We start from the raw sequence: 15,000 nt of genomic DNA, 5'->3' as shown, positions 1-15,000 counted from the left end.
AAACCAGCTAAAAGCATACAAATAAACCTATATCTATATACATTATTTTACGTTAAGTAAATATTAACTTTCTAGTTTAGTTATAAAATAAGATACAAAATAATACTTGTTGTGTAACATATGATGAATCCTATATATATCAACCAACTAAAAACATAGACACAAATCTATATCTATGAACGTTCTGTTGGTTAAGTCTTGCATATACATCTGCAGAGATTATTTTACATTGAGTAACTATTAATTATCTAGTTCAGTCATAAAATAAAATGAGTAACTATTTATGATTCAGTTCAATATATCAGAGAATAAAACAAATAGAAAATAATGCTGTTTGTTATGTTTATCTAAAATGGCTGTGGTGAATCTTCACCCCACAGAATGAAATGAAGTAAATAATATATTTTTCATACTACAATACTATATTTTGTATATTATAATAACATATTTTGAACATACAATAAATTCAATATACATATATATGTATATTATACTTTATATAGAATGAAATTAAATAATATATTTTTATCTATACTTTAACAATCAATTTGGTTGTATACATATATATAATCTATATACATATAATTTATAGAATGAAATGAAGTAAATAATATATTTTTATATTACAATACTATATTTTGTATATTATAATATACATTTTGTATAAACAATCAATTTTATATATTATACAATCAATATATATATATACAAAATGAAATGAAGTAAATAATATATTTTTCATAATACAATACTATATTTTGTATATTATAATAATACATTTTGTATATTATACAATCAATTCTATATATACATATATATGTGTATATATATCTATATTTATACAGTATATATATATATATATATATATATATATATATATATATATATATATATATATATATATATATATATATATATATATATATATATATATATACACACATAAAATATATAATACATAGTATATCAAGCAGCTTTATAAAAACTAAACATACAAACTTCTATCTATATACATCCTGTTTGTTATGTACTCTAATACATTAAACAGATATTTTGCTTGCTATCCTATGGATGTTTTTGAAACCGAACGCCTGAGATTTTTGGAACGACGACTGGAAAACATCATCCGTTCCAATATATTTTTTGGGGGGGATTCTTTCAATTGTATCTTTACCAAATTTTTGGTTCTCTTAAAAAAAAAAAAAAAACCCGGTTCAAAACATTTGTGTGCGGATGGAGCCAGGAACTTTTCCCCCCTCAGCAAGATTTACCAGAAATTGTCCAATAAACGAACGGATTCATATTTTCGTGCGGTTCCGTATAAAAGATATTGCTTGCACTGCTTGCAAACATACACAGACTAGTACACACACATACACATATATACATATATATATATATATATATATATATATATATATATATATATATATATATATATATATATATATATATATATATATATATATATATATATATATATATATATATATATATATATATATATATATATATAATACACTGAGAGGCTTCTCCATATGTCAACCACACGGTTCTCAACTGATCCACTGAGATGGGGCTTGCTATTTTTAGCTTTCCTCCACTAGGGTTGCAACCCACCATGGTCGAATAACTACCTTGTAAAAGCATTCTTTTCTCCGGTCAACAGGTCTGTTCTTACCACACTCCTACAATCTATGTCGGAACTTAATCTGCAACTGTTGCTGGTAATCACTGGACCACAGGTACTGTATATATTTGTGATCATATATATATATATATATATATATATATATATATATATATATATATATATATATATATATATATATATATATATATACAAAAAAATCCACGAAGGAAGAGAAACACTGGAGTGCTGCAAGGGATTTCGACTGTCGTCTGCTAAGTTAAGGACGACAGTCGAGAGGCCTCGCAGCACTCCATTGGTTCTCTTTTCCTTCGTGGATTTTGTCTTTATTTATATATTCATCACGTTCCGTGCTTTTCGTGATTCAGTTATATATATATATATATATATATATATATATATATATATATATATATATATATATATGTATATATATATATAAAATCTTGTTTCATTTGCTTTTATCCTCGATCTTTTGGTATGAACAATCTTCATTGTAAAATGAAAAACTTACAGTACTTACAGTAATCTACTGACACAAAACCTTTTAATTGTTATTTAACAAATGGCGATGCCTGCAAAAACAAGATAATAAAATCAAATGGGAATTGTTACTCAGTAATGCGAGAAAGATGGTCGTTATTTTCGAATGAAATTTGTCATTTACATTTGCTCGAGTGTCCAACCAGGGAACACGTGTCATTTGGGAGACACTGGACGGTCATTAGTACTTGAAAAAGTGTCATTTTCGAATGAAAAATGTTGGAGGCGAGAGAGAATTGCTAAAGCAAACTGATCGACGCAAAGAGAATGGAACTAGGTGTATGTATTAAGCATACTGTATATGTATGTTCATGTATATAGAATGTTTACGAATATGCATCTCTATATTGGGATAACTGCAATCTTTCATTCTGGATAATTTCTCCTTTTTTCTTAATAACTCCAAGCAATCTAATCAAAACTGGGTACCAATGATTTCATTTATATGAGACACGCAATTACCGTGTAAGTAATTAGAATATCAGTCTAAATATTAGCAAATGATTAACCCTTTGCATATAAGATTTAGCAATTTCCAAATTTGAACGCTGAAAAACCTGAATATTATTTTCATCTTAATGATCATCAAATTGAACAAAGCAGGCTACAGTACAATAGCAGCGGTAATTAAATAGCAGCAGGCACAATTCCAGTGATTAGAACGGACTTAATATTAAAGTGATTGGAATAAAAAAAATACAATACCAATACAAAATAATTTACTGAAAAATGGAAAAATAAATAATGGCGATCAAAAAAGGAAAGCAGAAATTAATATGAGGGATGATAAATAGTAAATGAAAAATAAAGCTACAACGAATGCGTATATAATAACACAACCGAAAACAAATAAAGGTTATGACAAGGGTAAAAAGATAAAGAAAAAGAATATGAAAGCAGAAAGAGGAAAGAAAAAAAAAAAAAAAAAAAAACTGACGAGATTAGGGAAAAGAAATTAAAATATAAAGATGACTGAAAAGTAAAACGAACTTCTAATGAAGAAACTGGATCTCTGGACTAAACAAAAATTAATGTAATAATTTATGTAATTGGAGGAAGATGAGCTGTTAGCAAGACATCTTCGTGTGCTTATGAAGCGACGGACATTGTACTACTTTTCTTTCTACAGAGGAGGATCATCCATCAATAGAGAAAGGACATTTTTTTTTTTTAGATCTTTTAACCCGAAATTAAATTCCTAAATACCCAACGTGAATTATTAAGAGTCCTCAAAAAATATGACACAAGTTTTTTTTTTAGATGTCTTAATATGAAAAGATGATTCCAAATCAATATTCTTTGACATCATGTCGGCTTTAGATGACCAAATTTGACGTCAGTAATGTCATGCACGTTTATAATTTTCTTAACAGCCTCAACAGATAACACATACGAACAAATGTCTTAGTTGGGATTATCTGATGAGCAACAACATTTACTTTACTTTGAATTGAATTGAATATAGAATTTAGGCCAAAATCCAAGGACGGGACCTATGAGGTCATTCATCGCTGAAACGGAAATTGACAGTAAAAGGTTTGAAAGGTGTAACAGGAGGAAAACCTCGCAGTTGCACTATGAATCAACAGTTAAGAGAGGGTGGAAAGCAAGTTGGAAGAAAGAGAATATGAAAGGAGGTACAGTAAAAGGAATGAAAGAGGTTGGAGCTAGGGACCGAAGAGACGTTACAAGAACCTCAGGTAACGCCTAAAGTGCACCCCGTGAGGTGCACTGAAGGCACTTACCCACTACGGGGCCTCTCGGTACTAATGAGCTGCTGACATGGCAAACCTTACTACGGAGCACGCAAAGATATTTCCTGAATGGACAGTGATGTCGACAAGCTGCAAAATACCATTAAACCAGAATTTTATCAAGAGCAAAAGAGAGCATTGTTTATCGCATCAGAATTCAGTTTCCCTTGAATGTACCTTCTTAGTTGTGAAAGATTTCTCAAAGGAAACAATGAGAGAAGAATATTCCTGTACGGAGAAGTTGTCGCGATAAGCTTTCAACGTTTTTGTTTCTCTGATTCCATTAAATAGATTATCCTTACGAAGTACGCGACAGAGCTTTTAATACAATACGGAGAATACATAAGAATGGTTCTTATCCTGCCATTACGATGATATGGAGCCAAATTGCTTGAAGAAATGTTATTACAAAAGGGGAAAGATATTTCCCTTTAGAAAAAATCTAGAAAAACTACTGTGAACTTTAAGGAAAAATAGCTATTTCGCTGATTAAAACGTAGCTTAAAGTAATAATAATAATAATAATAATAATAATAATAATAATAATAATAATAATAATAATAATAATAATAATAATAATTCTCACGCAATTCTTCTTAATGTAGAGCAAAGCTAAAAATATACATTTCCATAGTTCTTGAACATATATAGAAGAGACGAATGATTATGAAAATATAAGACGAGACTCTCTATGAGCAGAACTAAACTATGAAGACTTTTTTTTTTTAATCTCTGTTAAACACTTGTTCATATGTGCTATGAATAAGTTATAGAATGACGTAAGAGCGTCCCCGAGAAGTGGCGACTGAAAACAGCCTTGCAAAACGTTTTGTGAGGTCCTGGAGCCAGTTTGAGCCTGCCAATCTGTGGTCAGAATTCCCCCCACTTGAAACTCTGAAATTTCCCCCCCCCCCAAAGGGGGAATTCCCCCCTGGTTGAGAACCACTGTGTTGTAAGATTGTCAGGAAATCATGCTTTAAGGCTTAGATAGTTTTTTGGAACCATACACCGTTAAAGACAACCAGTTTTCTCTCTCGAACCCAAAAACAGGGAACTGTCAAACCAAGGTGTGCGGCAGCGGTATCAAGGTAAGATGGACACATTCGAGCCAAAACGAAGCATGCAAAGGGGTCTCCATAATTCACGTCCTCTGAAGTTTATCGATATATCCAACACGTGAAAAAATATCCCTTCATATAAACGCAAGCGAATGAATGCTAAAAGAGATGAGGTCGGCTCAAAGGATCGATACCTTGTTATTGAAAAGTTAACAAATTAGACATAGGCTGCACTAGCCATCTCTTTTTAGCTATAAAAAGTTGCAGAGGACAAAAACATTTTCTTCAAGCTGACAATACATCTAAATGATCAATACAGAATGATCCACAGTACAGTATTATTATTATTATTTGAAAGTAAATCCATCCTTGGTTACTGTAATAACAATAATAACGCCATTACGAGCGGAAATAGCAAAAATGACATCCATTTATTACTCAGGAAAATGGCTTTTCCATTTGTACACATTAAAGCATTGAGAGAGAGAGAGAGAGAGAGAGAGCAGTGATTTATTTCCATTTTTTATGTGCCACCTAACCCTGATTCACAGTCGTAAGACCCAAACGCATTAACAATACAAAAAATGTAGATTACAATCATTTTTCATAACCATTTAAGGCAGAAAAAAAAGACAGGGGAAACATTAATCACCTAATAATTTTGGGTTTTTTGACTCGATGTCACCTACTGAAACCTCTCAGTAATGTTTAAGTACTTTATGGTGTCGTGGATTATATTTTCGAGTCTGAAATACTTTATTTAATGATGACCTGTTGGCTGATGTAATATTTTAATATAGCATAATGCATTAGCATGCACTAATCACTTACATAACGAAGGAAATCGCTTTTGTAAAGGCTCATGTTCCCACTGCGTTGTTTATTTACCTGTAATTTTTTTTAAGCATAGCTTCATTAAATTTGTGATACTCTTTATATAAAGGCACGCTTTAGTATCATAAATTCTTACTGTTTGCACATCGGGCCACTTACTTTTACCAACTGAGAAAAATTAACCAGGTTTAAAGCGTCAAATACGTTTAAGTATATTAACCCACACGAAAAAATCTATTCGCATTCATACGTACTTAAGTTCAGGCCACTTACTTTTACGAACTGGCACAAAAATTCGGCTGATTTAACTGTCAAATACTTATGTTTTAATGGTATTAACTCATAATAAAAAATTATTAGCAATAATCAATCAATAAATCATTTCCTGTGGCACCCACGGGAATGCACAGGGCGTCGATGAACTCATGCCACCACATGCTGTCCTGGGCTAACTCCTCAAGATTTCCCCAACACTCGTATTCCACTTCCCACCTCACTGCCCGCAACCACGCCTCCTTTGGCCTACCTCTATCTCTTATACCAAGGACAATCCATCCTGGTGTATCTCGTATTCCCTGCCTTCTAAACACGTGGCCTGGCCACTTCCAGCGTGAGAACCTAACATACTCGTCGACCGGCTGCACCCCAACCTGAGAACCTAACATGCTCATCGACCGGCTGCACCCCAGCGTGAAAACCTAACATACTCATCGACCGGCTGCACCCCAGCATGAGAACCTAACATACTCATCGGCCGGCTGCACCCCAATGTGAGAACCTAACATACTCATCGACCAGCTGCACCCCAGTGTGAGAACCTAACATACTCATCGACCGGCTGCACCCCAGCATGAGAACCTAACATACTCATCGACCGCTGCACCCCAGCATGAGAACCTAACGTAATCGACCGGCTGCACCCCAACATGAGAACCTAACATGCTCATCGACCAGCTGCACCCCAGCATGAGAACCTAACATACTCATCGACCGGCTGCACCCAGCATGAGAACCTAACATACTCATCGACCGGCTGCACCCCAGTCGTGAACCTAAATACTCATCGACCGGCTGCACCCCAACATGAGAACCCTAACATGCTCATCGACCAGCTGCACCCCACATTGAACCTAACATTCTCGTCAACTGGCTGCACCCCAGCATGAGAACCTAACATTCTCATTGACCGGCTGCACCCCAGCATGAGAACCTAACATTCTCATCGACCGGCTGCACCCCTTGAGAACCTAACGTACTCATCGACCGGCTGCAACCCGTTACTACTCTAATTCTGTTATATGATATCCTATCCTTCCAATTAATTCCTACAAACACATACATCATGTGAATGGGTTGGATTGTGTTTTCGTGTGTGTGTGTGTGTTTGTGTGTATAAGAAGCAAAATCCAACAGGGGGACCAGCAATATATCATTATCGGGGCAAGATAATACGCCGGACGACACGGCGAAGCCGCTCGGAAACCGGGAAAAATGAATACAAGTAAAAATCCCGTAAGGAATCCCGAGGAATCCTTCGGCGACGGTCCACATCCCTCCGAACTCCTTCCTCCTTTTTCTCCTTCCTTGCTTCTTGCTCTGCAACTCGCATCCTTTTAACAATGGAACTTAACCTCCATATCTCACCGTTAATATAAACATATGGATGGCATTAGCGTAGGAAGAAAGCCATAGACGGAGTTCTTAGGACGTATATCCCAATATATATTTCCCGAGGAAGCTCAAAAAAAAAAAAGGGCCAGAAGGAGACATTAAAAAGGGGACATATATAGTCATTAGGATGCGGAAATCTAATCATGCCTTTCGGGCTGAGGAGGGCAGGGCGATGGATAAGGAACTTCTTATCTTCATTTCCTTAATTTACGGCGGTTCTCTTAGCTTATGCCTTTTGTTGGCTGGTCACTTAATGTTCCGCCGGATAAATGACGATGATTTTTTTATTTTTTTGTAAGGAAAGGTCTTCCTATTATCAACAGAATACATATTTTATGGGTATGCTGAATGCTTAACAATCAATTAATTTTTTTTATCTGGGGTCTTAGTATTATCACCAGAATACCTATTTTAAGTGTATGTTGAATATTTAACAATCAAGAATTTTTGTCAGGGAAAGGTCTTAGTATTATCAATGGAATACATATTTTATGAATATGATGAATATTCAACAATCAATGAATTTTCTTAGTATTATCAACACTATACATATTTTATGGGTATCTTGAATATTCAACAATCAAGAATTTTGACCAGGGAAGGTCTTAGTATTAGCAACAGAATATATATTTTATGAATATGATGAATATTTAACAATCAATGAATTTTTATCAGGGAAAGGTCTTAGTATTATCAATGGAATACATATTTTATGTATATGACGAATATTTAACAGTCAATGGACTTTTTTTTATCAAGGATAGATATTAGTATTATCAACAGAATATATATTTTCTGAATATGATGAATATTTAACAATCAATGAATTTTTATCAGGGAAAGGTCTTAGTATTATTACCAGAATATATATTTTATGGGTATGATGAATTTTTAACAATCAATGAATTCTTATCAGGGAAAGGTCTTAGTATTATCAACAGAATACACTTTTTTTATGAATATGATGAATATTTAACAATTAATGAATTCTTATCAGGGAAAGGCCTTAGTATTATCAAGAGAATATATATTTTGTGAATATGACAAATATTTAACAATCAATGAATAAAAAGTTCAGTACAAAGTAGAAATGATTATACCTCGTTCTCCTAAGTTAAAACAATGGGTTATTACAACGATTTGATTTTTTCTGAAATATGTCCCACTAGAAAGCAATCTCATTCGCCCTTGCATAGCAACGTCTTTTCCTCAATGAGAGAGAGAGAGAGAGAGAGAGATTAAGATATTAAGAATAGATTTACACCGTTACGGTGAGAATTAATTCTTCCAAACAGTTCCGTTTTGATGGTATGTAATGTATGAGCAATGCAAAAGAGAGAGAGAGAGAGAGAGAGAGAGAGAGAGAGAGAGAGAGAGAGAGAGAGAGAGAGAGAGAGAGAGAGAGAGCAGGACAATGAGATCCCACGTTCAGCCGATGGCTTTCATCTCAATCTCATCTCTTAAAAAAAAAAGAAAGGAAAGTATTTTTATAACTCTTAGAAAGAAAACATACGGACTGTTAACTACTGGAAGCGCTCTATCCATCTCTATCCCATATTATTCGCTCGAATGAGTCGCTATGAGTCGCTTTAATAAAGCGATCGGTTAAGTCACAATCGGCCCAAACCTCCGGCCGTCAGTCTGTCCCGTAACCAAATTCGGCCGTATGGGTCAAAACCATCAATAATCCTTTACCTTTTCCACAAAGTTTCAAGTCCCTCCCTAACCCGTCCTCCACGTCCCGGGAGAGTGGTGGGGGGGGTCGGGGAAAGCTACCCTCCCCACAATCCCGTCGACTTTACAACCACTCTTCCTGAAATCTGGATGGACGAACAAGCGACGCACGAAAATGAAATGGCTCTGAAATAAGTGTGAGGCCTGAAATAGTGTGAAGTCTGAAATAGTGTGAGGTCTGGAATAGTGTGAGGTCTGGAATAGTGTTAGGTCTGAAATAGTGTGAAGCCTGGAATAGTGTTAGGTCTGAAATAGTGTCAGGTCCGAACAAGCGACAGACGAAAATGAAATGGCTCTGAATAAGTGTGAAGTGTGAAAAAGTGTGACGTCTGGAATAGTGCAAGGTCTGAAATAGTGTAGGGTCTTTGGTAGTGTGAAGTCTGAAATAGTGTGAGGTCTGAAATAGCGTGAAGTGTGAAATAGTGTGAGGTCTGATATAAGTGAGGTCTGAAATAGTGTGACGTCTGAAACAGCGTGAAGCCTGAAATAGTGTGAGGTCTGAAATAGTGTGAAGTCTGAATTAGTGTGAGGTCTGAAATAGTGTGAGGTCTGAAATAAGTGTGAGGTCTGAAATAGTGTAAAGTCTGAGGCAGCGTGAAGTCTGAAATAGTGTGAGGTCTGAAATACTGTGAAGTCTGGAATAGTGTGAGGCCTGAGTTAGTGTGAGGTCTGAAACAGTGTGAAGTCTACAATAGTGTGAGGCGTGAGTTAGTGTGAAGTCTGAAATAGTGTGAGGTATGAAATAGTGTGAAGTCTGAAAGTGTGAGGTCTGAAATAGTGTGAGGTTTGAAATAGTATGACATGTGAAATAGTGTGAAGTCTGAAATAGTGTGAAGTCTCTTTGATCATGCCGACAGGATTTTCCCCTTTCACTTTTTAGTATGACGCAGACCCCCGACGTTTCCTCCTCAGCCGCCTCTCCCATTTTTAACTAATAAGCCCAGCATCCCGAATTCGGTTCCTTGAGAGTCCGATCCGTGGGATGGTGACAAACTTCTCAGGTGGTCAAATATGAACAGCATTCGGGCAGTTCCATCCGAGAGCGCACAATGTATGTATAAAATTTAAATACAGATATGGAACTGATGAACACATGAGCACGTTTCAGAAATTTATGTACAGTATATGCATATATAATTACATATATATATACATATGTATATATACATACATATATATATATATATATATATATATATATATATATATATATATATATATATATATATATATATAGATAGATTTAAATCACGCTCACACATACAGTATATTATATAATTATAAAGGAGGAATACCCGAACATCCATCATTACAAACATGCAAAAAACATACATAAAAACGCATGTACACAAACCACAAACGCAGCGAGTTTGAGCCACGTAAACTTTCAGTTTCTCTCAAAATATTTGTCGTTGCATTTTTCTATCAGAAAACACTCCATTCACGCAACGCTCCAATTTTCTAAAAGATTAAAAGAAAGTTTTATTCCCTATGAAAATAATCCCTTTGATTACAAAGACTTAAAAGATTAATAAAAAAAAACCAGCAGTTTGGCGTATGTTATTTCGGTGAAATCAACGCTACAAGGTTAGAAAAAATGTAATAAAAATTACTTCTTAATTTGCAGAAAAATGAGAATTATATTTATTGGAAGGCACACTTGATTCATAAGTTCCTCGACGATTTCACTGCACGAAATTAAGATCTTTTAAATTAATACCAAATGAAATGAAGATTTCATAGCATGTTAAGAACCTTTAAATTAAATACACATGAAATGACATGAAATTAAGTCAAACTAAAAGCAAATTCTACGGTCATTCACTGGAAACCAACGAAATTAATATTTGTCAAGTTTTCTTTGACATGCGTGTTTCGACGACTTTGAAATGTCTTTAAGCTCTTTATATTAATGTGTTTTGTTCCCTTTAAAAAAAAAATTGTTGGGGGGACCCCTTTCTGTTATCAGCGAATGAAGTCGTTCAACACAGTTACCTGAAGAGTTTTTCCGAGAAGAAAAACACCCCATCATTCCGTACCTTTCCCTCGATTCAAAATGAGCATTCATTCCCATACGGAGGAGGCACGTTCCTTTGTTTTTCTTATCAACAATGTCACAGGCAAAGAAAAAAAAATTCCCTTACGAGTACTAACCAAACTTTTTTTTTTTTGAGGCTTTATCTTTCACTCTGACAGGCGAAGGACGACGTGGCTTCCTGGAACAAGGAAGAGTTTTGGCGGCGAAAAAAAAATTAAAAACAACTTCATTAAAGTAAACGATGTGATACAGCGTCTGGAGGAGAGAAGCATTTTGAGTCTCGTATGATATCTTTAGGGACACTGAATAAATTTAAAAAATAGAAAGGCATAAAGCTTACAGTATTTTCAGTACATGAGGATATATATATATATATATATATATATATATATATATATATATATATATATATATATATATATATATAAATAAATATATATATATATATATATATATATATATATATATATATATATATATATACTCATGTATATATATATATATATATATATATATATATATATATATATATATATATATATATATATATATATATATATACTGTATATATATACACATGCATGCATACATACATACATATGCATGCATGTACGTGGTGCGCGTATGTACGAGCATGCGAAGGAGAAGAAAGCGGACTGGACGAGGCAATAAAAAACAGACGTGAAGGAGAAGAGATTTCTTTCGGAAACGAATTCGGATTGTAAAAAAGAGCCATAGAAGACAGGATATCTGTGGAAGAAAAAAAGGAGAAAGAGAAAACACTAAATCTGAGTAAAAGTGTGAAGAGAGAAAAAGAATCTGGAGGAGGAACGGATAGTGAATACCTCTCAGAAGACTGTTGGAAAGATTGTGAAAAAGGAAAATGAATAAGAAAAGCAGATCGTTTAACGCTGCGAATTGAGATATTTTTTTAATAAAAAAATAGAGAACCAAAAGAGGATATAAAAATATAGTTGAATTAACGTTGGATGGGAAGAGGCTCTTTGATTCAAATTTTAATACAAGCGATTTCCAGTAAATTGAACTGAACTGAATTGAATGTAGAATTTAGGCCAAAGGCCAAGCACTGGGAACTATGAGGTCATTCAGCGTTGAAACGGAAATTGACAGGAGAAGGTTTGAAAGGTGTAACAGGAGGAAAACCTCGCAGTTTGCACTATGAATCAATTGTTAGGAGAGGGCGAAAAGCAAGACGGAAGAAAGAGAATATGAAAGGAGGTACAGTAAAAGGATCGAAAAGGGTTGCAGCTAGGGGCCGAAGGGACGCTGCAAAAACCTCAAGTAATGCCTACAGTGCACCGCATGAGGTGCACTGAGGGCACTACCAACCCTACGGGGGATTTCCAGTATAGTTACTCTCCTGGTCTTTGTGCACAGTAAGTACTGTTCTCATTCATGAAATGATAATGAAAAGCAATGTAATTAATGACACCAGCATGGCAAAGGAAGAACAGATTAGTTTCAGACGCAGAAGTGGCTGAATGAACTGAGTCTGCAACAAACACTCGTATGAAAGATCGGAGAATGAAGAAGAAATCATATGCGCTGCGGAAGAAAATCTTACTTGGGTAGATTTTGCAGCTGACAGTAAACTAAAAAGTTTCTTAGACACACATAACCACCAAATGTCATACTAGCGAAAATGCTCATGCAATTGCCACGAAATAACTCCAGTGGTAAAGATTACTTTCTTACCTTTCGTCATTACATAAATCATCTCAGAATAACATACCTAAAGAGAAGAAGTCAAGATCGCGACAACGAACAGACAGAAACGGTCCGGGATAGCCGAAGCGTCGAAGAAGCTGACTCACGAGTGATGTTACGAACAAAAGAAATAACGAGGGAGAGGAATCGAGCAGGAGGAGAGGAGAGGGCGACAAAAAGGAACCATACAGAAGTTTGGTGGAAGAATGTCATCTGAGGTAAAAACGGAATGCGTGAGAAGGTTTTCATTACATTCCTCTAGAAACGGAAGTGCGAGAATGAGAGTCATGCCGCTGAATATAGTATTGGGACACGTATGGTTGGATATATAATCTTCAGACACGTATGAGAGGAAGTAATCTTTGGACAAGTATGAGAGGATGTAATCTTTAGACACGTATGAGAGGATGTAATCTTTAGACACCTATGGGAGGATATAATCTTGAGACACGTATGGGAGGATGTAATCTATAGACATGTATGGGAGGATAATAATCTTTAGACACGTATGAGAGGATGTAATCTTTAGACACGTATGAGAGGATGTAATCTTTAGACACGTATGAGAGGATGTAATCTTTAGACACGTATGAGAGGATGTAATCTTTAGACACGTATAAGAGGATGCAATCTTGAGACATGTATGAGAGGATGTGATCTTTAACATGTATGAAGGGATGTAATCTTTAGACACGTATGAAGGGATGTAATCTTTAGACACATATGAGAGGATGTAATATTTAGACATGTATGAGAGGATGTAATCGTGGGACACATATGAGAGGATGTAATCTTTAGACATTTATGAGAGGATGTAATCGTGAGACACGTTTGAGAGGATGTAATCTTTAGACATGTATGAGAGGATGTAATCTTTAGACACGTATGAGAGGATAATAATATCAAGACACATATCAGAGGATGTAATCTTTAGGCACGTATGAGGGATATAAACTTTAGCCATGTATGAGAGGATATAATCATCTTTAGACATGTATGAGGGGATGTAGTCTTTAGACACGTATGAAGAGATGTAATCTTTAGACACGTATAAGAGGATGCAATCTTGAGACACGTATGAGGAAGTAATATAATCTTTAGACACGTATGAGAGGATGTAATCTTCAGACATGTATGAGAGGATGTAATCTTTAGACACGTAATAGAGGATATACTCTTGAGACACGTATGAGAGGATGTAATCTTAAGACAAGTATGAGAGGATATAATCTTCAGACACATATGAGAGGATATAATCTTGAGACACTTATGAGAGGATATAATCCTGAGACACGTATGAGAGGATGTAATCTTTAGACAGGTATGAGAGGATATAATCTTTAGACACGTATGAAGGGATGTAATAATAAGGCACGTATGAGAAGATATAATCTTTAAACACATATGAGAGGATGTAATCTTTAGACACATATGAGAGGGTGTAATCTTTAGGCACGTACGAGAGGATATAATGTTTAGACACATATGAGAGGATGTAATCTTTAGACACGTATGAGAGGGTGTAATCTTTAGGCACGTATGAGAGGATATAATGTTTAGACACATATGAAAGGATGTAATCTTAAGACACGTATGAGAGGATGTAAACTTAAGACATGTATGAGAGGATATAATCTTCAGACATGTATGAGAGGAATATTCAGACACGTATGAGAGAATATAATCTTTAGACACGTATAAGAGGATGTAATCTTTAGACACGTGTGAAGGGATGTAATCTTTAGACACGTATAAGGAGACGTAATCTTGACACACGTATGAGAGGAAATAATTTTAAGACACGTATGAGAGGATATAATCTTTAGATATGTATCACAGGGTGTAATCTTTAGACACGCATGAAAGGAAGTAATCTTTAGACACGTATGAAAGGATGTAATCTTCAGACATATACGAAGGGATGTAATCTTTAGACACGTATAAGAGGATGTAATCTTGAGACACGTATGAGAGGATATAATCTTGAGA

The 15,000-nt window shown here is 34.9% G+C and overlaps 1 protein-coding gene across 1 annotated transcript in view; it reads right to left on the bottom strand.

Moving 5' to 3' along the window:
* The window catches only part of LOC136831526 (nephrin-like), a 509,843-nt gene that overhangs the window by 173,562 nt on the left and 321,281 nt on the right, over nt 1-15,000 (bottom strand). The window lies entirely within an intron of this gene.

This window comes from Macrobrachium rosenbergii, chromosome 48 (assembly GCF_040412425.1).
Source record: "Macrobrachium rosenbergii isolate ZJJX-2024 chromosome 48, ASM4041242v1, whole genome shotgun sequence".
NCBI lineage: Eukaryota > Metazoa > Arthropoda > Malacostraca > Decapoda > Palaemonidae > Macrobrachium > Macrobrachium rosenbergii.
This window is presented reverse-complemented; position numbering and strand designations above follow the sequence as displayed.